The sequence below is a fragment of the Columba livia genome, chromosome 1 (genome assembly GCF_036013475.1).
Source record: "Columba livia isolate bColLiv1 breed racing homer chromosome 1, bColLiv1.pat.W.v2, whole genome shotgun sequence".
NCBI classification, from domain to species: domain Eukaryota; kingdom Metazoa; phylum Chordata; class Aves; order Columbiformes; family Columbidae; genus Columba; species Columba livia.
This window is the reverse complement of record NC_088602.1, coordinates 196,861,066-196,888,794: the sequence shown is the minus strand read 5'-3', so window position 1 is coordinate 196,888,794 and position 27,729 is coordinate 196,861,066. Positions and strand designations below refer to the sequence as shown.

The following is a 27,729-nucleotide window of genomic DNA, read 5'->3' as shown; positions in this document are numbered from 1 at the left end:
CCTGAGAAATACCAAGCAGACTGTGCTTCCCAACAGATGTGGGCAAACATGGGCAAAGCCTTCCTGGGCAGGTGCAACATCTAGGCACCAGGACAGGGAACTGCATGGACCTGCTGCTCTACATGCAGACAGAGCTTGCAGGTCAGGGATTGATGTATCTGTAGCACCTCCTGAGGTAGGTTTGAGAGGAGAAGTAATTTTTTGCAGTCATGTACACAAGCACCTCAGCTCCCCTTTGGAAGTGGACCTCAGTAGGGACCTTCTCCAGATACATTCCCAGAGTCAGGCTGATAGGTCTGAAATTGCTGCAGTCATCCTGTTTATGTGTCAACATTGCAGATTTGCACCTGGAAAGCCTATCAGGCAACATCATTCCAACCTCATATAGCAAATCTATGAACAAACAAGCAAACAAAAAGTCCAACCCAGAAGCTGAGGGTTTACTGCCAAAGTACAAGTTAGTCCCTGAGTCATGGCTCTTGAATCACCTTGTCTGATAAGAAATTGGAGGAACTGTAACAGTAAGTGACAATAAGTTACTGATTTGAAAATCTTTCTATTCTTGACTTGTTCCCCTATTAGTTTTAGAAATCACAGGTGTTGATAATAGATCACACTTTCAACAGATGACTGAGAAATTCTGAAAAGGTGGTATAAATAGAAAGAAAAGGAAACACAGATAGACTGTATCCAGTATTTGAAGGATTAGGTAGGAATGTACAGAGAAAAAAATGATCAGGCATTGTTAAGTTAAATACTTAGAAGAAATGTTATCATATCCCTAAGAAGTACTTGCTTTCAGCCAAAAGTGCAGAAGTTTTTGTATGTTCACGATGGTTAGCGCCCCACAGTACAATTAGAAATTGCTAGTCTATCGTATTTAGAAAATTCAAAGTATTGTTTAAGGGAAAGGGAGGCACACGGGCCATCTTTTCCCTCAGTCCAGTTTTAAAGGAGTGAGTCCTGCTTGGTTCTGTGAAAGAAAAGTCCTTGAGCACCCAGTCTGACAAGTCCTCTCTGGAGGTGCCTGCCCACAGCCCTGGTGGTGTTCAGTCTTTCCTTGCTCTCGGCATAGCAGCTCTCTAAGGCGTGCTTGGAGCACTGACCATTTTGGGTCCCATCCTGAAGCCATGGGCTCCTGCACACACTGGAGAGGGGACTGTGGGTACCCAACACGGTGCAGCCATCTGAATTTCACCCTCAGAGGGTGAACACCTGACCCATAGGCACCTGAATTCTTAGTAGGAATTAGCCCTAAGGAGAATGCGTTTTACCTGTCATACATCATTCATACTCTTGCATACAGACTCACATTTCAAAGGGAATTGAAGCCAGCTCATGTTGGGAAGTAACATAATTTTAAACTGGAATCCATGCAGTAATGAGAAGTATTCTCAAGTGCAGAAAAGGACACCTGCAAAGTACAGAAAAATCAAAAGAGAGTAAACCAAGGTCTGTAGAAATGTGATGTGTTACAGTCAAATGACCAAGAATGTGCATCTAAATTCCCTGCAAAATGAAACCTTTGGAAATGACAATGGCATGCATTAAATATAAGCCAACACAGAGTATTGAGAGAAAAATAGTGCACACTAGTTCAATTTGTGGAAAAAAAGCATGAAGATCCAATTTTTGTTCTTTATTTCAATGTAATTCTAGAAAGAGAAAATGTATTTTCTCATGAGAGAGAAAAAAACCCCACACATTAATGATTCCTTCTTTTCAAAAGCAAGCAGAAGAATTTGATGTGACAGGTATAAATGCGTGTAATGTCTAAGAATTCTAACTTAAAAGATTTCAAAGCAGTGACAACTCAAAACTCACAGTAGTAAAAAATCACATTCTTAAGATGCTGAGGAATAATTGGATTCATATTTAGATTTGCATTAAATTATGAAACCAGAGAAACTACTCAACCAAGAACAACAGTACTTGCCAAGGACAACAACTTTTTTGTCTTGTGAACATGTTAATTCTACGTCCATGAGAGGGGTAAATGGGATGGTTTGGTGTGGAAGGTACTAGTTTGAAATATAGGTTCAGTTCTTTGTAGATGTTTCCTCTGCCCCCAGACAAGTAATTAAGCTGCACAACCCAAAAAGTGTTTTCTTACCTAGCTCCCATCAGATTTCAGTAAGAGACATAGAGGAGTCAGGCAGTCCTCACCCGGGCATTGGTCTCCTCATGCCTCAGTGACTCTTTGTAAACCGGGATGATATTAATAGTGCTTCCTGAATCAGAAGTGCAATAGCAAGTGCTTAGATATGTTGACAGTGGGAGCCAAATTCCATGCTATATTTGGTTTACATGGCAAAGTTTTGGCAGCAGAGTGGCTACAGGTGTGGCTTCTGTGAGAAGATGCCAGAGGCTTTCTCCATGACCAACAGAGGCAATGCCAGCCACCTGCAAAATGGACCTCCCATTGAGTCATCAGCAATAGTGGTAGCACCTCTGGGACAACACAGTCAAGAAGGGAGAGAGGAGTGAGAATATATGAGAGCAAGAAGAGGCAGGAGGTTCTCCAGGTGCCAGAGCAGAGATTCCCCTGCCGCCCATGGTACAGCCCATGGTGAGGCCGCTGTCGCCCTGCAGCCCATGGAGGTCCATGGTGGAACAGATTTCCACTTGCAGCCCAGGGAGGACCCTGCACCAGAGGAGGTGGATGCCCACAGGAGGCTGTGACCCCATGGGAAGCCCACACAGGCAGGACCTGTGGCCTCGTGGGGAACCCAGGCTGGAAGGACTGCACCACAAGGAAAGGACCTGTGCTGGAGAAGTTCATGAGGGACTGTGTCCCATGGGTGGAACACCACGCTGGAGCAGGGGAAGAGCATGAAGAGGAAGAAGCAGCAGAGACAGTATGTGATGAACTGACCACAACCCCCATTCCCCCTGTGCTGCTCGAGGGGGAGGAGACGGAGAAATCATGAGTGAAGTTGAGCCCAGGAAGAAGGGAGGGATGGAGGGAAGGTGTTTTAAGATTGGGGTTTATTTCTTATTTATTTATTTATTATTATTTATGTTCTTATTTATTTCTTATTTATTTCTTATAGGTGTTAAATGGCAACAAATTAAATTAATTGTCCTGAGTTGAGTCTGGTTTGCTGAACTGGTGACTGATGTCTCCCTGTCCTTATCTCAACCCACAAACCTTTTGTTGTATTTTTACCCTCCTGTCCGGTTGAGTACAGGGAGTGATAGAATGGCTTGGTGGGCACCTGGTGGCCAATCTAGGTCAACCCACCACACGTACATACATATTGAACATACTATATACACTCTATATGAATGTGTATGTATGGACCAGGCATGAAAATGTGGGAAATCCCAAGGTGGTGTGACTTCAGCAATTTTTCAGGATTTTCTGAGGTGCTTGTAACAGCTTAGTCAAAAGTCTTTGAATAAATCCTATCAAGTTATTTAAGTACTCGCCTCATCCTGTGAGGAAAATTTGTATTTTAATAGTTGAGTAAGATTAGCATCTTCCAAGCTCAGGAAAAGTGTTGTGCCACAGGCAGTGCTCCTTCGTGGTTCCCACCTTGGCTAAACTGCTGGGAAAGCCAGCTGTGTGAAAACCAAGTGTATTCTGGACAGCTGTGATTTAATTTGAGAGGACCCTGCTGTTGACACATGCCCAGCATCTTCAAGATCAAAACCTGTGGCTACACATGAGAGGTCAGAAGTTCAGCAGTGCAGAGGCAAGGCTGGAGCTAGGCCATAATACCAAGTCTGGGAACATGCCGTAGAAGGGCACTCCAGAAAAAAAGCAGGAATGGGTCTTGTTGCAGTCCTGCCAGTTAGTATTTGTCACCTTGAGCAGCTCACCTCTGCATTTCAGCTTCCACATCTGCAAACCAAGGCAAACAGTCTGTGCCTACCTCAATAAGGCCATTTGCCATCATACTCCAAAGAGCTGAGTGTCGTGTAGAGTCATTATTGCTGTCTAATTCTGCCTTATCTTCAATAAATATGGATGTGGCAAGATGAGCTCACAGGCAAAAAGCTTTTTTATATGCTGAATGACCTGTTTAATGGGACCAAGTGAAACGGCAGTTTCTTCTCAGCTCACTCTCACACTTCAAAGGGTTTAAGCAGAGCTTTCTTTGTGCAGCATGAAATTGTGTTGCAGCATCGAATGCCAGTCCCTCTGAGACCAAATAGAGTCCCTGCCTTGTCTTGTTAATCAATGCTAGAACACAGAAACAGCTTCGTGTGGTTCAACCTCCTCCTCTTCCTCTGTCACCAATGAAAATACCTGCCCAATTTTACAGGTAAAACATTTCCTGCTACCTAGGCCACTGCAAGCCACAAAATACTTTTCTCCCTGACTTATAATTGCAATGTATTATGCAAGTGGTTAAGCAATGGAGAAAGAGCAAGAAGCCTGCAAGAAACAAAAATAGAGCCCCACACAGAATACACATGACATTGCACTTTTTTCTTCAGGATTATAAAAGAACTGGCCTGGCCAGTTGGGTTAGCCAAGATTTAAATCCCTGTGATATTAAATGTCACAGGCAAGACACAACTGTTTTTTTGCATAATGGCTTTTTACAAATTTGTGAAGCATAGATGACTTTTCCAAATGTTAGCCCTGGCTATTTTTATCACTTGGCTAAACTCTAACTCCACAGGAATGCTGTTCCACCCGAATATCAGATGGTTTATGGGCAAACACACATATGGGAGGCTGTGGACCATTTTATGTTTATGGGCCCAGATATTGTCCCCAAAAGATGTGGGATTCCCCTGTAGCAAATTTAAGCCTTCTGACAATAGGCTTCCCATTTGTTGGCTACTTACCTTGTACCCACAGGACTTCATGGGCTGCAGGTTGAAAGCTGATGATTTAAATATCAATCAACATAATTCTGCAGAAGGATTTCTTTGTATTTGTAATGCTGCAGCAGAAAGAGCTCAGTGACTCCAGGCTGCAGGGAGTGAGGGGATTAACTTTGGTGGGTATGGGGTGATTATAGAAGGCTCCTTTCAGGAATTTCTTGTTTCAGGGATATTCTGGGATGCAGGGCTGAGAGATCACAAAACTAGAGAAGTATCCAGTGGGGATGGCACTGGGCAGCCCCAGAACAACCCCCTTGCATTAAGTCTTTCTGCCTCCTGGATTACATCTGAGCTCTGTAGACATAGGTACAATTCCTGGGTCCCCTTTAGACCAGCATCATTCTGGCCACAACTGGTCGCGTCTGCACATCTCTCGTGATGTTGCCTCCTCAGCTGCCCTCTTTGCTTGCCTCTTCTCCTGGGCCTTCTTTTTTCCGTGCTCGGCACAAGGAGCTCAGTCCCAGTCTGCATCTAGTCGCAGCTTAACTCTGGCTCCACAGGCAAGTTTGTGGTTAGAGCATCACCTGGGACCAAAAATATGGTGTGCTATGCAACACCCCTCCACCCTCATCCCCCAGCTTGTGTACACTGTGTACTCTGATGCAAGCACCAAGTTGGACACCTGGCCAGGGACATGCTCTGCAGATGGAGATCCTTACACAAAGGAGCTAAATCAAATGGAGTCCTTTTTGCTAAATCTGAGACCAATGTCCTGGTCTCCAGTCGTATTTATGCTGGGATCAAGCGGGAGGTGCAACATGAATGTCCAGCAAGAGCTCATGGGCTTTGTCACAAGGGTACAGACTAGGAGCAACTACAGGAGAGACCTTTCCTGCACCTCCAGTCAAAAACACTTATTCCAGCTAAAGAACTGGAGGGGAGGACACATACTTTTGCCTGCTCTTCTCTCTGTGTCTTATCTCTCCCTGTTCCTGCAACATTTTTGCACGGCATATCTCCAAGAGTCCTAAACTGCATGACACAAGAATTTGGGACTTCAGAAAGTTATCAGTCTGCAAGTGGGAGCTGTATCCAGAAAAAAATTACAGGTGGATCCACGCCCGACAGACCACAAGGCAACTTAGGAAGCACCGGCCTGCAACATTTGGTTGTTGCACAGACTCCAGGAATGCGCTCCATGAACTAGATACCTTTGGGATTAGCCTGGTGCTCCCTTTGCATATTACAAATCCATTCACTGAAGCATGTGATGTAAAGCTTGATTTTAGGATTAGAAGCTTTCTGTCTAAGCTGTACATGCAGCGCTGCACGAGAGGATATAAAAGGGAAAGAAGCAAACCTCACTGTTGGACACCAATAGGTTTTTTACTGGCCCTTCAGTTTAGAAAACTTTACCTCTGTTTTTTAAGTTTTGTCTCACAGTCATCTCACAGACTTTATTGATTTTCTCTGATCCTTGGTCCTCTAAATTTTAGCTACTGACAATTTGTTTGATATGCCTGTTGCTGTTCAAGGGTCTGAGTAGTATGAACCTTAACCTAAATAATGCAGTGTGACTTTTGTTTGGCGGGAGACAGAAAGCATGTTTTGGCTCCTGCATGATAAGAATCACAAGTGAAACCAGAAAACGTGTGGCTGGGGTTAGTTGTATAACAGCAGGGCTGTGTTACACAAGTGCAAAATCCTCTGCTGAAATCAAACAGAGGACTTGTAAGTCAAGGAGACACCACTAGCAATGGCAGGACCTTCACTAGATTCTTGTTGGACTTTGCTTACTCATTGACTAATTCACGAGAGCTGTCAAACTGGTGCTTTCCTCTTCCCCTCATCACAGGCTGTGTTTCAGTTGTGTTAGTAAAGCAAGGAGTTTTTCAGGGTTTAATTTTTCCAGGCTGTCATTTTGCTCTGGTGTTTGCCCAGGGCAGGGGCCAGCTGCGGGAAGGGGCAGCAGTTGGCCACAGCTCCTCGGGGAGCACCACTCGGTGCAATGGGATCACATCCAGCACGATCCCTCCCCGCTGCTGCACACTCTCCCTGGAGGCACCGTCAGGTTGGGTTTGTTTCACTCCCGTGAGAGGCTGCTCCTCCTGGTGCACCTCAAGGCAGCCCTCCCTGCTATCGGCCATGCTGGGTTCTAGAAACCAATCGGGGGACAGCCTGGACACCAATGCAGCCCTCACCACCCCATTGCACTCTGGGGCGGTGGCCATGGCACTGAGCCTTTCTGCAGAGCATAGAGACAGAATGGGCTGTGCTGATGGTGCACCAGACACTTGTGGAGCCAGAGGCTGAAGTGAGAGCAGCTCCCTGTTCCAAAACCAGCACCCCGCTTGGGCTGCAAAGCACCACAGCTCAAAGGTTCACCTGACAGCTGAGAAAGAAAGCCCTTCTCTTGAAGGGGTTTAAAACAGTATTTGCTTTCTTGTCACATCAGTGTGGGTTTCTGCAGTGCTGGAGAGCTTCATCCCACGCTGTGCCACGTGTCGTGGAGCAGGGGCTCTCCTGGCTTTCATGGTGAGCCCACCCGCTCTCACCCACATCCCACAGCCCTGGGGATGCAGCCCCTCACTGCCAAGGCCAGGCACACTCTCTGCTGGGTTTCCCTTGGGACAAAGAGCCTGGAGGCTTTCGTCTATCCATTGCCATCGCCTGCTGTTGTTTGATGCCCAGGGCTTCTTTTTTAAGCAGAAACAGTCCAAACAAATACATCACAGTCAAGGTGACTCACATCCCAAGAAGGCATTCCTCTAGGTTTTAAAAGGAAACTATAATCTGATTTTTGAAGCCTGAGCAGCCCCAATGTATGCTCGAGACATGCCCGAATAACTTGTAATAACCCTCTGTGGAGGTTAAGGCCACTTTGTTTATAAATTTTTCTTTCAGGGTGAGAAAAATAAAATCATACTGGACAAACAGATGGGAAAGCACCGAGCAAGGAGGTCCAAAGCAATTTTCCCTGCAGTAGAGCCATTGCACAGTGCTGTGAGCTAAGAACTCAGTGCTTTGCAAGCACCAGTCCATCAAACACGGTGACCTGGGGTGGTCCTGGCAGCCCCCACTGCCTGCCAGTCACCACACACCCCACAGTACCAGGGGTTGGGGTCCCTATTCCTTCCTGCCTCGGGTCCCCTTGCATCTCCATATCCCTCCTTACACATTCCTGTTCTCTCCTCAATTTGCACTGTAAGGAGAAAGACCCTCCAGCATCTCTTGGGTGTTCATGGAGGTCACTGTCTTAGTCCCACCATGTCTCCGCCATGGCCCTGTTGTCATTGCTTAAATATTCATCAGTGGCAGGAGGGCTGGTCCCATGCACATGCTGTGCCTGCTGGCACTGGTGCTGGTGCACCCCAAGCACCAAGAAGCAGGAGGGCTACTCTTCTGATTTGGTAACATATTCTATTCCCTTGGCAGAGGCCTGAGCAATGAAAGTGGTGAGGTGGCAGGGATAGGACCCTATTTTTTTACAGTAGTTGCAGAACCAAAAACATGCCACCGTGAATCAGCTGTTGCACAAAGCCAAACAAACTCACAGTCACTCATGTCGATTAAGCTTAAATCTACATTGTTTAAGAACATCTGTTTAGTCATATGCAGGAGTTTGACAACACTGAATTGAGGTTCAGGTTTTGCTTGCTAAGGGGCTTTTTCAGGTGTCTTAAACCTCCCTGGCAAAGTTTGTTGAAAGATGTGTTGTGACAATGGTGACCTCAGAGCAGGAGGCAACAGATAAACCCATATGCCTGAGCCATCATTACCACTGCCGTCAGCCCGGTGTATGAAGGCAGAATAATTGGCACATAACATCATGGCACGGAGCAGGTCTGCAGTGCCACGGTGCTGCATGAGTGCTGCTGGCCAGGACGGCTTCTGTAAGAGACCGGGGTGTGGGGAAACCTTGATCCTGACTGGAGGACCAGCTTCATAGAGGAGCTGGTGACCCACAGAGCCTGTGTGTGCACCATGTCCCCATGCTGGGATTCCCCATGGCCGAGGGACAATCTTCGACAGCTGGTTGTACCACAGGAGCCTGCAGGCAGCTCCCACTTGGTATCAGCAACTACACCACCAGCATGGCCTTGCCTTTGTCCAAAAATGCAGCAAGAAGTTGTGATGCAAATGTCCTTTCTGTTTGACAGTAAAAATGATGAGCAGAGTTGTTATCTTGTAAGGAAATCCTGTAACAGCTCAAGTGATCAAACTGGGGTAACCCTCTCTGTGGAGGGATCTGCATGATATGCTTACATGTGGGTACACAGCTCCGGGTTCCTGGCATCTAAAGGGGTCTAAGATTGTGCTGGTTTATCTTGATAATATTAGCTCTAATAAACAGCATTTGAAATGATACTTCTCAAAGTCTGAGTGCATTTCTTATGGGGATGGGCATAGACTGGCACCTCCTGGTGCAGCGCACCAGGCACTGGGTGCTGGGCTGGGAGGAGGCACCCTGCTCCCACAAACGGGGTGTCCTGGGGTCACAGGGGAGCAGCCAGGCTTCCCTGGGGAAATTTTGCCCAGGATCAGCCCTAGAAAGGTCATCTTTCCAAGCTGGCATAGCACTCCTGGTAAAAAGAGTAGTGTCTGGCACATGCTTGCCCACCATCCTCCACAGGAATGAGCAGCGAAAGTGCCTTTTCTGATTTTCAGGATGGATGAATGTTCCAGTTTTCCAAAAATGAAAGATGTCGTGAGGAGCTATCAATAAAGAAACCCCAGCATTTGGCAATTTACTTCTTCCATAAAGCTTTAGTGTCCATGTTCCCTGTATCTGGATGCTGCTCAGGTTTATTTTTAGATCAATCCATGTGATGTTAAATCGTTTCCCATGCAGAGGTGTTTTATTACTACACTCCGCTGGCTGCATGATATGAAGGGCAAAACTCAAAACTATGATAAAGTTGATAAATAATAGATGGGATCCTTAGCTGTCACCACTGATCACACTTTGAAAGCCAGGAAAGCACTCACCAGAGCATCTTTTATTTGCAGTCTTGCATTTCAGAAACTTACACCAAAATCAGAACAGTAACTGTAATAATTACACTCTATGGCTGCTATTAGTACTATTAACTTCAAAAGATATAATGCTATAAAAAATAAAATAAATAAAATAAAATAGAAAATAAAATAAAACCAAAATGGAATAAAAACCCCTTGAGATTTTTGGGTTTTTTTCAGCAAATCTAATCACTGCACTAAGATGGCATAAATCATTCAAAAAGGCATTTCTGTTCTGTGGCTTAAGGAGGTTTGTTCCTGACCCACTAACTATGACATGTTACTCATTGTGCTGTTCATGTTTGTAACAGGCTGTCACCACATCATCGCAGGAGGAAAATAAGCCCACCTAGAAGAATACCATTTCCAAGTGGAAAGATGTTTTATCTTCTGCCACTTCTCGCATGTGTGGTTACAGAACGATTACTCAGAAGAGTCTTTCCCTCCTTCACTCTGTATATTTGGTACAGTTCTCGGGACATGAAGACGATTCTCATTCCCTGCATATTCAGTCCATCTATCAGTTTTCCTGGTATCTGTCCAACTCTTCTGTCTCATGATAAAGGAAACTAAAAATACAGGGCAGTGGGAAAACCACATTTTGCCAGAGAAACTCAAGGTCAAGCAGAGGATCTGGAACTGTTTTGACTTCCCTCCTTTTCATCTTTATCGCTTCACTTCCTGGCACATTGCAATTTGAACCTCCCGAATTTTACGGTAAAACATTGCATCACATGTACTAATAGATTTTATGGAAACTGAGGAAGGCCAAAACATCTTAACGCTTTCCACAGGCTTCGTGCCAGAAGAGGGTTTTTTTTCCCCACAGTTATCTTATGACTAAGCTCAGGGGGAGGCACCCATATAGTGGAACAAAACTGTCCCGAGCTTCTGGGAAATGAGTCTGCAGCTGACGGTCTCACAGGCTCATGTGGTAACACACCCAAAACAAGCAATGAGCAACACCTGAGGTGCCAGCTGGACTTCTGAGAGGTTAATTCATTAAAATTAATGTGAAAAATTAAGATAAAAGGTGAAGTGTATAGGGTTCTATTCATACTTTTTGATAGAAATTACCATAAACTAGGTCACAGATGAAAGAGAAGAGAGATTTTATTGTAATGATAATGCTCTTTCAGAAGATAGCACACTGAAGGTGTTTCTAACCAGATTTTAAACATACAGGCATCATTGCAGCTTTTATTAAAATGCTGTGGTTGAGGGAATGTCTTAGGGCAAAATTGTAGAGCAGGTAGGTAGATTGATTCTATGTTAGCCAATATTTGTAGCTGGAAAGAACTGAAAATTTTCTAACAGAATGGCATACATGGGGAAACACAGTTGTGCAGAAACCCAGAATCCCCAGGCAACAGGATGGTTTCAGTGACATTTCATAAGAAAAAAATGTAAACACCCATTTGGGTAAGGCTGGAAGTTCCATTTTGGCACCACCAGAACAAAATATTTTTATTTCATAGCATAATAAAAATATTTCAACACTCAAGACATTTCAGCATTGGGCATGCAAAAGCTGAATGCATCCACATAATTGTGATCTCATTCTGGTTCTTTAAATTGTGGACCTTTCTGTGAAGAAGACCTGCAGATTCTTGCCTCATGTTCTGTGAGTGAGCTGCCTCTGCCACATAGCTCAGCACAGCGCCTGGAAAACCAAAGCTGACTCTTTACCTAGGGACGTGCACTAAGAGCTTTAAGTTGAAAACTAAAAATGTGACCATGAGATCCTTTGCTGAAATGCCACCCAAACCTAGGATGGCCTGAGGATCCTTATTCTTTTCTCGCAGTCCTAAGAAACACTCCTACTGCAAAATCAAAGTGCAAACCCTGGATTAACCTCTACTTTGCAAAGTTTTACCAGATTAGCTGTTTTAGGTAAGAGTGTAGGGCAAGAAAAGTCTTTCAACCAACACTGTGGAAAAGATTTAGAAAAAAAAGATTGGAGTTGTAGAAAAAAACCACCCCTGCTGACAGGGTGCTGCAGGCATGTATGTCCTCATTGCTGGCATGGCCCAAGGCCAAAGAACAGGTCCCCTCCCTGTCTGTGCCTTACCTCACTGAGGTTGCATCAGGCCACCAGCTTCTGGTGAGCAAATAAGCTCTGCCCAGAAGTGGGACCAGAATGATCTTTTTTCAAGGAGTCTGGGTGAACCAGTGGGGAGCTTAGCTAAAATTCTTGGGGCAAACATCAGTGTTGCAACAGCAGCAGAACCACCCCCTGCCCATGCCTGCTGGGGTTTTGGAAATACAGCTCATGTAGCTAAGACTCAGCAGAACTCAGATGTGATATGGCCAAAGCCCAGACCTGGGGTCTTGGTCAGTCTTTTATAGCATCCTTCCTTGTGATCAATGTGGGGTCTCCTTCTCTAGTCCACTTTGTGTTTCTTCAACTTCAGCTACTAGCACCCAGCCAGCAGCCTGTTTTGCTGTCAAAACCCAGCTGAAAGTGTCACTACTTGGAACTGATTAAGCTCATTATCAGAGGACAAACGTCAAAAACTTGAAGGCCACAGTCCAGGCAACAAGCCTAAGGTCATAGTGCTACAAAAACATGGGCTTACAATCTCTGTTCCAAGCAAAAGAGGCCATCCCAGGTTCTGGGAGAGCAGACAGCCTGCAGGGAGGAGACCAGCCAGGCTGGAGGTGAGCAAGGGTAGAGCTTTCTGCAAATAAACTTTAATCAGAACCAGGTGGAACCACTCTCCTCAAGAATGGGGAGCCCTCTTGGCATTCCTTATCCCATCCTGATGGCTGTGGGCAAGAGGGTGCAGAGCTCCAGCCTGAAACCAGGCATGAGCAGGGACTGACTCTTGGTCTGTCATTGCCCAGTAAATGCCTTTCTGGTGACTTTTGGGCTATTATGAAGATGAGAAAGATCTCTGTGACCTTTCTGTTAAGCAGCAAAGGCCCCAGGAGTTTGGGTTCATCCTAAAGTGGATGGTTAACACTTCTGATTTCTCAGACATATGTGAGAGCAAAACCACATCCATTTGAGTGCTCCTGATGGGAGTTTCTGCTTCAAGACCTGTTCTTGCTAGAGGAAGGTCTCCATGTCAGCATGTCAAAAGTCAATTTAAGAGTAAATCTTCCACTCTAGGCAATACAGATTTTACCCACTTCTTCCTGCGTGTTCTGAGGTTTGTTGTCCTTTAATTTATGTGAACTTAAATGTCAAGGGCATGCTCATTATCTGACAGGGTTGGAGCAGCAGCTGGCTCCTTGACCGGGGCAGCACTTGTTGGCAGAGCTGGAACTAAGCTGAAGCACTCTGCAGAAGGGAAGGAGATGGCAACATGACAGAGGCAAGTAGAGTGCAGGAGACAACCATTGCAGACAGGCAGTTTGAGCTCCTTTAGCACCTTCTCTCTTCACAGTAGATTTTTATGCATATTTTGTTATTGCTAATCTAAATAGCACAGTATAGGTGTATCACTGTTCCCACACAGTGGAGCTATTTACTTTGAACTAGTAAAAGCCTATAGACCCCTTCACCCCCAATTGTTGCATCCTAAATCCTTATACAAAAGGAGAAATTCAGACAGAAATTACTAAATTGTTTGTTTGTTGCTTGGGGTATGGTTTTGTTTTTTGAAGTGACTGGATCACCTTAATCTTTTCGCTCAGTTCTACAGATTCTTCTGAACAGCAGAGCCAAAATCCAGCCAGGCAGACCCACATACCACAGGAACATGAGAGCCCCCAAGAGGGATATTTTGACAGCTAATGCTGAAATTACAATAGCAACCACTTCAGTTTGCTTTGAAAAGCTGTAAGTGGTGTTTATGCTGAAAAAGCACATGTAGTCAAACCAGTAAGTCTTTCCTAAAACTTCTAAATTTTTGCCATTCATAAATCCACTCAAGACTTCAAGTAACAGATGTCTCGACAGCCCTTGACAGCTGTGTAGGATTGAGATGGAGACCATCCAGCCAACTCTACCCACACACAGGCTGGGGCAGAAAGATGAAGGCAGCAAGCCATCTCCAGGGCTAGTGATGGACCCCTGTAATTCATAATCGAATTAGGGGTTGGGTTCTCAGTGCAAGCAACAGAGTGGGAACATGTCCCTGCCCTCATCTTCCACACATCCAGCCTGCAGCTTTCATGGTTGGTCGGGAATAGTTTTACAAGGGTGCCCAGTGCAGAAGTAAGGTACCTAATCCCAATTTTTGCCTTTCAAAACACTTCTCTTCCTAGAGACCAGGACTCAGTAGTAGGTGGAACCTGTATCCTCCCACATATAGCCTGGACTATGCATCCTTCCGTTTTTTTGTAGAGGTACTCTTTAATTTTCATATTTTTCAATATATTATTCCATCACTTGATTAACTAAGTTTTCTCTTCCAAATGACAATATTCTTGCAAGCTGAATAACTGGGAGAAAATATCGTTCTCTGCCATGACCAAGTGATTCAGAGGACCAGGATTTAGAGAGTTGTTTCTGAGCTGGCATATGCCAACACTGCACTGAGGGAATTTAAGAGACCTCTGTGGCATTATTTGAAAATACCACTGGAGGAATGAATCAAAAGTACATTGTAGAAGATGCTTTTAGCTATTGAAACAAAGTTGTATTTGCGACCCATTGCTAGGACAAAGTAGCCTTGATTAGTCTGCTGGGTTTGCATGGGATCTTTGTTGGAGTTTGTCCAACTCCAGCATTAAAAACAACAAAGCAAACAAACAACAAAAAAACCCACAAGAAAATGACCAGATGGTTCAAATCAAGACAGAGGTGACAGATTTGAACAATTGCTTCAACACTGTCCCCTGCAACAGTAGGTAGAGACTAATGGTGGCTGTTCAGTGACCTTTATAAAATAAATTTGGCCAGAGATACATTCCTAGCTGGTGAATGTTCATGTACATTCACCCTCTTTAAATTTCGAAGTGAAAACACAGTAGAAGGTGGCTGGTAACTGCTACAAACACTCAGACATGGCCTGCCAAGGTGATGAATGGCTGTGTCCCCCGTTTGCACCACAGGGAAGGCAGAGGCACACTGCGAGGTCCTGCAGAGAACCACAGTCTGGTTCTGCCTGTTAATATGCCATGTCCCACAATAAAATGAGATGCTGTCAATTTTGTGGGGGTTTGCCTGTTTGTTTGTTTATAAAACAAACAAACAAACAAAACCCCAAAACACCCCACTCCATCCCCCCCAAAAAAACAAAACCAAAACCAACCAAAAAAACCACACCTTCACGTATTTGTGACATGGAGCTACTGCACCAATCTGGCTCTTGTGCAAAGGTGCCCAGTTCAGACATGGCCCCTGCTGCCATGCCCAAGCACCGAGGAGCTTGTTCTGCCTCCAGCTACTGCGCTTTATTTCTGCTGCGCCTCATATGCCACCTAGTGGCTTCTGAAGTGAGAAATTCCTTCTTAAAGGTGACTTTCAGACACATCGCTTCTGCCAGTTGTTTCATCTGTCTCAAACTTGCTATTGAAGAAGCAAGCGGAGATGCAGCGCACTGCAACACATCCCCAGCACCGCTGGAAACCTCCCCCATGATGGCCCATCCCTAGAGACACTTCTCATCAGCCCCAGCAAGTTCTCACTCCTCATTGCACCGTCTGTGCCACCACCAGCTCCTAAGTGCTGCCAGCAATGTGAGAGGGTGTCCTCAGAAGAGGTCAGTGGAAACACCTCGAGGACTGCCAGCATCGTGGCTGCTCAGAATGAGCCCAGCTCCAGCCAGAATGCCTTGTCACAGGACTCAGCATGTGTATTTGAAATTATTAGTAGAAGAACTTCACCACCATTAAATTCGGTCAATGGGTCTCCAAGTCACTCCAGGCATAGAAAGGATCTGGACCTGATCCATGTTATCTCCAGAACTTGCATTAGGCACAAGCAGCAGTAAAATGAAGCTGCTTTCCCCAAACATCCATTTCTTGCCTATCATGGCAAATGCCAGAGAACAGAATAGTCCAGCTTGAAAGTGCCAGATTTTTCTTTTTTCTTTCTTTTTTTTCTTCCTTTTTTCTTCTTTTTTCTTTTTTCTTTTTTCTTTTTTCTTTTTTCTTTTTTTTCCTTTTCCTTTTTATTTTTATTTTTTCTTTTTTTTTTTTTTTTTCTGAAACAAACTCTTTGACTTTTCTGAAAAAGACCTCTTTCAATATTCTGACACAGTTTGCCATTTTTTCCTTTCAGATCATTTGGGGAAACTAATTGTGTTTATGAAGGGCCACTGAAAGATTTTACCATGGACAGCAAAGAATGAACCACACTGACACCCCTAACATCATTTCATCCCTTGCCAGTGTAACCAAGCATAATACATACAGCAACTGACTATTATGAGAGGAAGAAGTGCTCCTTATTCTCTCATTCTCTCATTGTTTTCTCCTCCTGATCTTGCATTGTGGGCTTTTAGATTAACTCCAGAAGAACAGACAGAGAGTGAGGAAACACTGTGGAAAGATCTTACAGTGCAACTTTCCCCTGCTTTTTCTAAACTACTTCTCTATCCAGCCACACTTTGAGTTATTGTCTCTTTGCAGTCAATTTTATTACTCAGTTCTGAAAGCCAGAAGGTCTTCAAGGTGCACTCTGCTTCTTGAAGCAACACGTTCCTCAAGCCATTAGCTTCCTAATCCACAGCCCCTGCCTCTGCTTTGAACGGCAATCTGTAACAGTGCCATGGGCCTTTGTGCCAGTATATATAAGCGAGTATAAGCATCAGTTTGTCACCTTATAATTTAAAACTCAAAAATGCTGAAACTTTCCGGTGTTGCAGGGGCATTATGCTTCTAGAGTATCCATCCCCCAACACACAGGTGACCTCCTGTATTTTTCAAGATTGTTTTATCCATATAATATCTATGTACATATTTGAACTGACACTCAAACCCATTTTTTGCTGTGGTCCTCATCTTAAATTCATGTGCTGTGCATCACCAGACCCCAGAGACTGCGAGAAAGGGTCCTGCCCTTCAAGAACTTACCATGATGAAGGCAATGCAAGTGAACTTGTGCCACAAACTGCTGCCCCGTGGCTTGGAGGATCAGCTTTACTGTGCAAAAGTCAGACAGTTGTACTTTATCGGTAAACAACCATCCAGGTGTTTGTGTCTGTGTAAAGGAACTGTGCAGCAAACCCGGCTGGAGCCGCTGAGCAGGGCAAGAAACAGCAGAGCCCAGGGGGTGTGAGAAGAGGAAACCAAATTGATTTTAAGTCCGCCTGCTGCAGAAAAGCCAAGGAACTGGAGATGTGTGTGTGCTCAGCAGCTAGAGGGCAGGCTCCTTTTTCCTTTAAAACTTGGTAAACGCTTCCTTGCGGTGTCAGTGACTTCCAGAGTATTCAACAGAAGTGACTAAGCCGTAAGTTACTCAGAGCTAATTGGAAAAGTCTTCTCTGTATTAATTAGGGGAGAAAAAAAAAGTCAAACCCCAAACCCAAAATCACATATACACAAAACTGATGGCTGCTTTGAAAAGGCTTGGCTTCTGCCAGCCAGGCCTATTTCTGACACAGCCAAGGGGGAGGAATCATGTCCAAGACGGGAACACTCCACAGATGTGGCCACATCTCATTGCAAACACCCTACAAAGAACACATATTGGCCTCTCAGGATTCCATGATGGGAAAAACTAATTGAAAGGGTTTACAAATAGCACTCATCAAAGCACTCCAGAGGAATAACTTCCTTTTTGGGGTGATTGTTTTGTTTTGTTCTGGTATTCAGAAAAGGACTTACAAGATGAGGGAACATGCAAAGTGAGCTAAGCAGTTCCTGTAGAGCTCGGTCTCTAGTGAGTTGCATACTCCGTAAAACAAAATTTTCCATGATTTTCTGTGGCCATAAGACTTGAAGGCTGAGTTGGTGGTGATGAGCGCAGCTGGAGCAGCTGTCCAGGCGCCCGCCTGGCGCTGCTGGGTGCGAGGCTGCGCGGCCGGGAGCTGCTGCGCTGCTGTGTACCCACTCAGATGGGCAGGTTTATGTCTTTAAAGGCAAATTGTCCTTCTCTTTGCTGCTCCATAGAAGACCCATTGAAAAACTGGCTGTCACAGTATTACTCTTTGCAGTGGAAACATCTTTACTGAAGTATAAGGGGAAACTATTACAGTGCTTAGTATCGCTGCTGTCCCACTGTTCATACAGTTAAGAAGCAGGCCAAGAAGCACTACAAGTGGTGCCTGAAAATTAACATGGTTATGGGGGTTCCACCAACACAGGGGTTTGCCTTGGTGGAAATGCCAGGCAGTGCCAGCCTGGTGAGGACAGGGGAGATAATACCATGTTCAGTGTGGGAAGGATTTGAAAGCTTCCAGCATACACTAGCTACCCACGAAAACAGCAGCCAGAAGCTTAAAAATCAAATGAATATTTTGAGGTATTTTTTCCCCATCTTGCAGCAGTAATTGCACCCCCTGATCAAAACAACCCCTCGGGCACTCTTGATGGGCAGCAACATGGGGGAAACCCACCAGATAAGCAAGGCTTGGTCAGGAGCTGGGCACTTCTGTGAGCCAACCAGCAGCCAGAAATCAAAAAAGTCTTCAGAGGTGCAATCTGCTGGAAAATAAACAGTCTTGCATGGGTGGCACACTGCACTAGGCTGAAAAGTGATATCCAGGCTTAACACAAATACAGTCCTTGGTAGATACGGTTACTAAGAAAATAGTTGCTTTCATGGCACTTCTGCTTATCTGCAAATGCCAAATCCTCCTGGCTCCAGCATTGACATCTGATGCATGAGGTATTACCCATTTCAATAGAGAAAGGCTTGAAAGAAATTTGTATTTGGATAATCAACATGCCATTAGAGGTCTGCAGAGCCTCTACCCCTGAGAACAGAGCAAGCCATGGAAAGTGTTTGTCCTCACCACCCAAAAGGCAGAGGTTTTCCTGAAAAAGTACCAGCAGAAGACAGGAGGAGAGGGAGGTGTGTGGATGCGGCTGTGTGTCAGCCAGGCAGCTGGGAGCGGGCAGGCGACGTGGAGCTGTGAGGACACAGCCCACGGGAGGGCTGCCCTCCTCTGCCCTGCCTTTCTCTTCAGATTATGCTCACGGCCATGTTTCCAGTGACACAGCTAAAAAAAAAGAAACACACACAAAAACACTTGATGACAGCAGCCTCAGCAGCACCTGATTTCTTGGCTGGCTGCCGCTGCTGGAGAGCTGCTTCTGTCCTGTGGCTCAGTAGCTGCTGTGTTTGGATGACATTTTATCTCCCTGGTAGCTTTTACCTCTAGGTTGGTATGGCTCCAAGTAGCTCTTGCCCTTTTTTTTGTTGCGGAGAGTACAGAGGAGTTTCTACACGTGTAAGGTCATGTCTGATGAAGAATAAGCAAGCACTACTACGTAGCACATTTATTTTTCTTGTTTAACAAAAGTGTAAAACAAGCCAGAAAAGGAACATTTCATCCTGAATTGTGCAGATGAAAGAGATACAAAAGCAGAAGTAGGATTAGAGGGCAAACCTTCTGCCAGCCACCACAGCCAGCAGCAAGGCCTGACCTCAGATTTAACACTGTCATGACCATGGTCCAAGCTCCCACTTAGAAACACAGGAAAATTATGCTAAACTAGGGCTAGTGAACAAATTTTCCCTACTCCCAAATATGAGCCCAATGACAAAGAGACAATATTTTTCTTAAAGGGTGAAAAATCAGGAAAACCAGCCAGAAAGGTAAAGTCTGTGGCAGCAGCTCCTGCCGCTGCTCTGCTCCCATCTTGCCTCTCCCCGTGACAGCACCTTTGCTTGATGCTTGATATCATCTCCAGGACCCGCACAGAGTTCAGCTGCACAGAGAGCTGAGCTGCCTTTTGCTCAAGATTAGAAATGCTGTGGCAGCTGCTTCTTTCTCACACACTTACCAAAATGTCTCTTGCCTTGAGCACCCTGCTCCTTCATCTGAAGCCTCTCTGGCATACGGGAAGCCCTTGCTGGCAGGCTGGCACGGCCATTCGCCCCAGGGACACTGAGAAAAGGTTAGAGAGACAGGTCCATGACTGAGGTTTCTGTTATACATTCTCCACTTAATAACTCTTTTCTACCAGAAATACCTCTGACATAGCAGAGCACCTCCAAACCCTATGCACCTGCCTATTGATCCCTCTCATTTCTCTCTTCTATACCAACAGATTTCCATGAAACACTCTTGCTTGTGGGGTTTCCTCCTGCCACCTCATCCCAGGCCTGTCCTGTGCAGTTGGCCATGGATAAACAGGACTGCTGCCACTTGGGCTGCCTCCCTCCCAGCTCCCCACCACCCTCACTATTCAGGGGAGAGGCCGGGCAGTAACACTGGAAGCAGCAGAAAATTTCAACCCAGAGCAACTGCAAAACCATAGCAGAAAATTCCGACCCAGAACAACTGCAAAACCACAGAAGAAAATTCCCTTACTCTAAGTGTACAAGTTTTGAGGCCAGAAGCTGCACATGCTGAAACTTGCTGTTTAAGGACAGGAGAGATACAAGGTAGAGAGGAAAGCAGGTTGTCAAAATGCTTTAAAGCATCCCCCAAAAGGCCAACTACCTACATGCAAGTTTATTTGTGCCTTCACAACCCAATCTGCCCTTAACCTCTACCAGAAGTGGCACCCAGAGTACCCATCCCATGACACTAGAAACTGTTCCCTAAGCTTTCCTGTTTGAAAAGGTCTTGTTTCTTTACCAAAAAGCAAACATGCAATAGCTATTTGCAGGATAAAATCCCATGTGGAGAGGAGGTCCCTATTGCAATCTGCCATAGGGCATGTCAGGAAGGTGAGCACCACCACCTCTCCCTTCTCCTTCTCCCTTTGCTCAGCCTCAGCTGAAGGAAATATCCTTCTTCTCATGTTTGCACCAGCAGAAGTGTTGTATATAAAATATCTCCTCCTGACAGCAAAGGCCAGCTTTGAACAGATCCTCCCAGTTCATTCCTGCAAGCCAAGCTGCTGGAAACAACTTTTTGTCAGGATTAACCACGGCAGATTCAGACCAGTATTAAAGGTGACCCAAAGTCTCCTGGTGCCCTGCCATTTGATTCCACTGCATGGTGTTCCCCAGCTCCCCACCCCCGACCTCTCAGACAGCATCCCTCAAAAAGATGTATAAAATCACAACAGCAAGACACTCATTTTTAGCAAACTTGTCATTGATTATAATGAAACAATCTGCTAGCCCAGAGCTCCTGGTGGGATTACACATGCATATCCGCAGAAGAGGCATGAGAAAGAGCTGACAGAGCAATTGCCTTTATAGTTGTCTCCCAGATGGCTGAGATGCTGGATGGTTTAGCAATTCACTGCACATGATTCCTTATAATAAAGAATAGGGACTGATGTCTCCCACAGAGTTGCAGAGGAGGACCTGGTGGTAGATACTGGAGTAGGCTCATGCTCTCAGTAATGCACTTGTGACCCAGCCTGGCAGGACATCACATGAAAGTAGCTACGGCTTTGTAGTCAGGTTCCTGGCAATATGAAGCTTGAAGAGCAAGCCAAGTCCAACTGAACTGTGGCACACTCAGGCTGTTTACGATTTGTTTAAATCACAGCTCCTTTTAATAAATGTCAGCTGTGCCCTTGCTGGTGGCAGATCTCCCCTGGCTGCAGCACAGGCAGAGGCGCAGCACCCAGCCATCCCAGTGCTGTGGGGAGTGCTGTGGACACGGCCAGCTCTGTGGCTGGGACAGCTGCTCCCACTGCATGCATTTCCACCCATCCGTCATAGTGTGCACAGATTTCCTCTGTGGTCGGGAGCACTGCTGGGTAGCAGGATCAATCACACCCCTGTCTAGCAGGTTGTTAAGGCAGGAAGGTTTCCATTAGGTCAGCAAGGGTGTTAATTTATAGCATGTTTGCTACTTCTTTCCGAATATTCTTCCAGATAAAAGCTCACTCCCTCACGCTTGTTGCACACTGAGGGCAAAGATTAACACACATTTTGTTTAACTGCAGTGGTTGATGCTGCCCTTCGCCCTTCCCACCCTCACTGTGGGCTCCTGGCCTCCACTTTGGGTTGAGCTGCTGCTCAAACTGCATCAGATGTGTCTGGTTGAAATAAAACCTAAGGAAAACATATATACGTGTGTGGTTTTTGGCCTAAGAGTGGCAACTTATGGATTTAGTGATGAAAATTACTTAGAGCATTGCAAATGCATAGCCAATTTTTGCAATAACTACTATTTGGACAAGCTCTAAGTTATTGTGTACCAAGAGATAATCATTAGTGGAGTCTGAATCTACCAATGTTGAGCTACTTCCCCACTCACAAATGCTATTAATTTTGTCAGCTTTTTGATACCTAAAAGACTTTCTCAGAGTTGAACAACTGAAGGTTTATTATTGGATTAAGGAAAAGGTGACCAGCCATGGAATGAATAACAAATGTATAAAGCATTATTACCTTATTGTTTGGGGGAATGCAATTAACTTGCCATTACATACACTGTAGGAAATTTCTATTAATTGCATTCAATAGGCAAGATCACTAGTTTCTAACAAACTACTTTAGAGTATAAACTTAATATATAACAAGCCATGCTGCATTTTCAAAGTTGCAGCAAGTATCATGAGAATTATCCAATAAATAGAATGGTTTCATTGTAAGTCATTGGCCTGTATCAGATCGAGTCAATCAAAGTGTTTTTCTTTCTTTTTAGTGTAATGTCTCTTCACTACTACAAAACTCTAAAGATAATGCTACTCAGGTCTGAGGTGGACCTGAATGACTCTTGGACAACAAAGTCAAAGGACTCTGGAGCTGTACGATGCCACCAGGCACTCATTTCCACTGCTTTGCATTTTGTAGAGCTGCTTACATGACATATAGTGACACGAAATATGACGATATGGTGCCATTGTTCTTGTTCCACCCAAGTAAAAGACAAAAGAGAATTGAGTTCTCTTTTATCCTGAAATACATGTTTAATCCACTGTTTTCGTTACAATTTGTTGTGCAAATGCAGATGTAGGTTATGGGTAATAAGCCTGCAACAGCAGTTGCTGCAAACCTCTGCTCAAGAGGTGATAAGTCAGCAAGTTCTGGAGACAGAAACTAGAATACATGTAATAGTGATCTCTTCTTTGTATGGCACATAGTGCCATACAAAGTTTCCTTCCAGGAGGTGGTTACTACATTAAACTCAGTAATGACAAGTGCCAATAATTTAGTTTAAAAAATCATCTTCAGCCACCACCAGTAAAAGCAAAATTTTGTCAGGAACATTTCATTGTGCCCTCACTTTTTGTGAAGGACATCATAAAATCAACACACACTATTCAGTGTGGCACATAGAGATTAGCAAGTGACAAGCTAAGTCCATTAATAATGCTCTTAGAGGTGGGAAAACATAAGAAAATATCAACATGGTTTGAATTGCTCTTACATTTGCAATAGTCAGAAGGAGTCCCCAAAATGAGAACAGGAATATCCAAAACAAGAACAAAAGTACACTAGACTTTGGGTGAAAGAGGTGCAATGGTATTTCTAATATATTCCTATTTCATGTGCCAATTTTCAGCCAAAGAAAGGATTTTTGACTGGTTAATAAATGCTTGAAAGCCTGAGATTATACAGAAATGCTGGCACAGCAGTAACTGCTGATAGTTGCTAGTGGAAGTCGTTGCAACACCAGCCCTTGTCCCTCTTTCTGTTGCAGAGCCATCTCACATGAGCCTGGATAAGATCGGTCACTTGTTCCTAAATCAGAGTGCCTCATTTGCACTGACACCCTTTTTTGCTCAGCAGTGGGAGTTCAACAGCAGGAGGCAACAGCACAACCTCCTTCCTTCCCTGGATGGAGAGCTGGCCAGTGTATTCTCAAAAAATGCTGTCTGTCCAGGGTCCCATCCCTACCTGCTTGTGCCTTGTCTAGAAATACCCAAATTGAGTGCTCATTTGTTAAAAACATCAGGGCTGTGCTAGGGAAGAACTATTCCATGGGTACAACCATGAATCACTCTGCCAGAGCCTGTCAGGCAGAAGTGATCTAGCAAGTACCAGGCACAAGTGCTCTATGAGACAACAAGGATGGCAATCATAAACACCTTCTGCAAAGAGAGTGCATTTTCTATAGGCAACAGCTCCTGTTCTCTCCTGTTCCCATCAGTGTGGGCACAGTGACAGAGGATGCACTGAAGAGCCGTTGAGACAAACTCATGAGCTTTTCGGGAGTTAGCAAGATTGTGTGTGCTCACCTCCAGCTACCCAGAACATGTTTTCTGACACATCAAACCCTGTCTCAGCATGTGCTAACCATGAGCTTACATGTATGATGCATGCAGAAAACTTCCCAGACCTCACTGTTGGGGTCTTACATGGAAAAGGGTCTTAATGCATCATGTTTTCAGAACAGCTCTGTTAGATAGTCTGGGACACTCTCTCCCTGGACAGTCCATTGCTCTTTGAGATGCTGGAGGTAAGAGAAATGTGAGAAGGAGTAATAAACAAAGTGACAGTCAAGGGGAAAGCTCTCAGGTGCCTGTAACAGCCCACCATGCTGCCCACGGGCATTACACACTTGCGCTGACATGCACCAGAATGAGAAAGCTGCCATAGGAGGTAACATGCTGTAGTATCTCTCACACAACTGGAGGGCTTCTTTGGTTTTGCTCTGTATGAATGCATTAATCTGGAAATACATCCTCTCATAAAGTGGAGCATGAGAAGCAGCAGCTATAAAAAGAAAAGCAGCATTGTCTTGAGAAAAAGCATTTGTGTCCTCTGCAGTGGAGAACAGGCAGCAGAAGGCTGCTGCTAGCAAGGCCTCTGTCATGTTTCCTCTGAAGCAGAGTGTGGAGCATGACTTACTAGCACAAAGCTGAGAAAAAGCCCAACCACTGGACAATGGTTGGTGGAATATGGTTATGAGCAATGAAGTTGGGCAACATAATAAAAAAATGTGAGCAGGTTATGGGAGGCTATGTATTACTCACCTCAGGTGCTCAGAAGCGTGTTCAGGTCTGTAGTATGGACCAGTCTGAAGGCAGAGAGCAAAAACCACACCATCCTCATGAGAAAAATCACTGAAAAAGAGCATAAGATGTTCCCACATGGAGAAGCAATTCTCTGGAGCCAGAAGCTGGAGCCAGCAGTTGCCACATGCATTTCTGGAATTCCACAGACCTATTGAAAGTTTTTTATGTTGTGCAAAAAGGATGTGGCAATTTCTGAATGTCATTGAACCCAACTCTAATTTCCAAATTAACCCCTTGTCTCCTTAACCTTTTTGTTAGAGACTTCCCACTTACAAATCCTTGAAAACAAAAAAAAAAGGTAAATTGTACTACTTTCTACATTTCAATTGGGAAGCCTAACCAACAGGTTAATCTCTAAAATTATCAAGCCTAGTTAAAACTGCTTCCATTGGTGGAATTCCACATTATTGCTACTGAAAGGCTTGACTTTGCCAGGGCTTCCACAGAGTTGGGATGTCTACAGGATGAAGACACTGCATGATCAACTGTGCTTTACTGGCAAAAGAAAACAGTGAGGAAAAGTAGAGTTTTTAGACTTACTTTCCTCCTTCTTGAAAAATCAATGCCATTGGAAGACCACTGGCTCCTTATGAAGTTCCTTCCATCATAGATCATGTTAAAGCTGGTTGGAAACGGAAGTTTTTCCATCCCTATTCACTCCCATTGAGCAAAACGGAACAATTAATGTCCTTTATAGAATCAACTATCCAGAACAATAGGAGCCAACGTCCAAAACGCAGGCACATGACGCAAGTCTTCTGAGGGAGCTGAGCAATATTGGCAAAACACACTGCTGGGTGTTGCCTGGTGGTACAAATCGTATGAACCATGAGCTGGAAAAGAGCTTGGGGCTGTGAGCAAAGTGTTTCCTCATGTCAAGCAAAGAAGGCACTGACCATTCTTTGTGAATTAACTGAAACAATCCAAACTTTGGCTAACCACCAGGGTCAAAAAAGGATAATAAAAACTCTTGTTCCTGTTAACAAACCCCACAACTTTATTTTCTAAAGCCTTCAAAAAATAAAAATGTTACCATGAGCAATTTCAAAAATTCCTATATGTTACTTCAGTTGCCTGGCAGGAGCATCCCATCATATCCCTGAGCCCTCCAGTGTCTCTCACAACAGGCTTTACAGCAGTGACAGCCTCCCTCCAGACACCAAAGGTTTGACACAACTTGGTTTGCCATGATTACAACCATTTGTTCAAGTGTAGTGTCAGAAAATAGAGAGTATGGGTTTTCTGGGGAGTGTAGGTTGTAGAGGACAGCTGTGAAGGATGATGGGTCCAAGTGCACAAATTGGAAGGATATTGTGAGCCCTCAGAGTGGGGAAAGCAAGGAAAGGGCAGAGAGGTCAGCAGCAGAGGAAACCCAAAGCAGGGAGCTGCAGGAGGAGGTGAGCAGGAAGGTGAGAAGCTTTAATGATAATGCAGAGTTATTGGTCATGAATATGAGGGCAGATGGTGAAGAACTTAAGGAGGACCTTATGATATAGAGCAACCAGCCCATATAATGGCAAATGAAATTCAGTCTAGGCAGATGTAAGGCAATTAATACATTTAGGGAGAAGGAGCTCCAGCTTCATGTATAAAATGTGGTCTCTTTGCTCATCTCTGCTACTCAGGAGGGAAGCCTTGGTAGAGCTACTGTAGACATTTTCTTGAAAATATCAAATCACTGGTCAGTAACAGTCAAATAATAAATGTTAGGGATTACTAGGAAAGAAAAAGCAAACAAAATAGCCAATATGACTGTGCTGCTGTATAAATCCATCTTTCACCCACCTTGAATACTCTGTGCAGTTCCAGCCTCTCAAAAAGGATAGAGAAGAGCTGGAAAAGATTCAGACAACAGTAACAGGACCAGCAAAGGTGTAACCCAGTTTCTGTACAAGGAAAGTGCAGGAAAGTGGCATGTCTCAGGCTGAAAAAGAGATTAAATGGGTGATACCATCCACAGAAAGCTATGAAATCATTAATTACACACCCAGTGGGTAGGAATCAAGTGTTGATTGTTTCTCCAGGACAAGAACGAGGGACCAGCTAACAAAACTGGTAGGAGCCAAGTTCAAATTAACCAAAAGAAAGAAGATTGTCGTGCAGCAAGCAGTGGACCTGCCAAGGAGGTCCTTTCCAAAGTACGCTGTGATGGCAATGAGCTTACATGCTCTCCCAAATATTTGCAAGGGTCTATGCCACAGAAAAACCGCTGCAGGTTCAAGAAATATTTTCAGCTGAAAATAGCTGGAAGCTGGGGTAATATTAAGGGGGAAATGACTGATGCATTAGTTCTGTTCTTAATTTTTCCTGGGAGTCTGTTTGTGGCCACTGTTGGATGCAGAACAGATGTATGGGTTAAATGGTCTAAACCAGCACAGCTGTTCTTACCTGGAGCAAGAATAGATAAGACAGTACTCAAGTAGAGAGGGGGATCCCAAAGGGAGCAAAGGTGAGAGGGTACAGCAAAGCAGGAGGTGGAGTCAGGGATTTGTGTGAAACTGGCACTGTTAAACCACAGTCCAAAGGTGTAGATAAGGAGACACAAGAAAAGCTGCAGCTTTGACTCCATCAAAGCTCAGGCTGAGCCCAGACATGCCCCACTGTAATCAGGAGCAAAGCTTCCACTGACTCCAGCAGGTCAAGCCCTAGGGACAGAAATGCAAGCAGGCAACTGAGGAGTTTCAGGGTCAAAGAATACCGCCCAGATATAAGCAGTCACAACACAGGTGAGTGTGTACAGGCAGAATTTGCAGTTTATCTGTTTGTTATCTATCTGCCAGATCTGAATAGTTTCAGTCCTGATTAGATCCAAATAAATTTGGAATCTAAAGATATTCCTTTGCAGAGTCTGCGTGATCCTGAATAATAACTAGTCTATAGGTATTGCCCACAGCACAGTTATTTTTTCAGTGTTTTTCACAGGCACTTTGAAATAAGCAGTGTTGCCTCTACTTCACTCCAAATGTGATATAACCCAGTAGTTAGAAGTCA

General features: G+C 44.7%; 1 long non-coding RNA gene across 2 annotated transcripts in view; it reads right to left on the bottom strand.

Moving 5' to 3' along the window:
- Window positions 1-24,893, bottom strand: part of LOC110365154 (uncharacterized) — a 35,612-nt gene extending 10,719 nt beyond the window's left edge. Inside the window, exons 1-3 of one of the 2 annotated variants that reach the window (XR_002424408.2) lie at window positions 24,697-24,893; window positions 19,648-19,751; window positions 1,313-1,414 (exon numbers count right to left, since the gene is read on the bottom strand). This is a non-coding gene — a long non-coding RNA (uncharacterized LOC110365154). The remainder of the gene's footprint in view (window positions 1-1,312; window positions 1,415-19,647; window positions 19,752-24,696) is intronic. The other variant, XR_010469620.1, reaches the window with a different exon arrangement.
- Window positions 24,894-27,729: the final 2,836 nt, after the last annotated feature.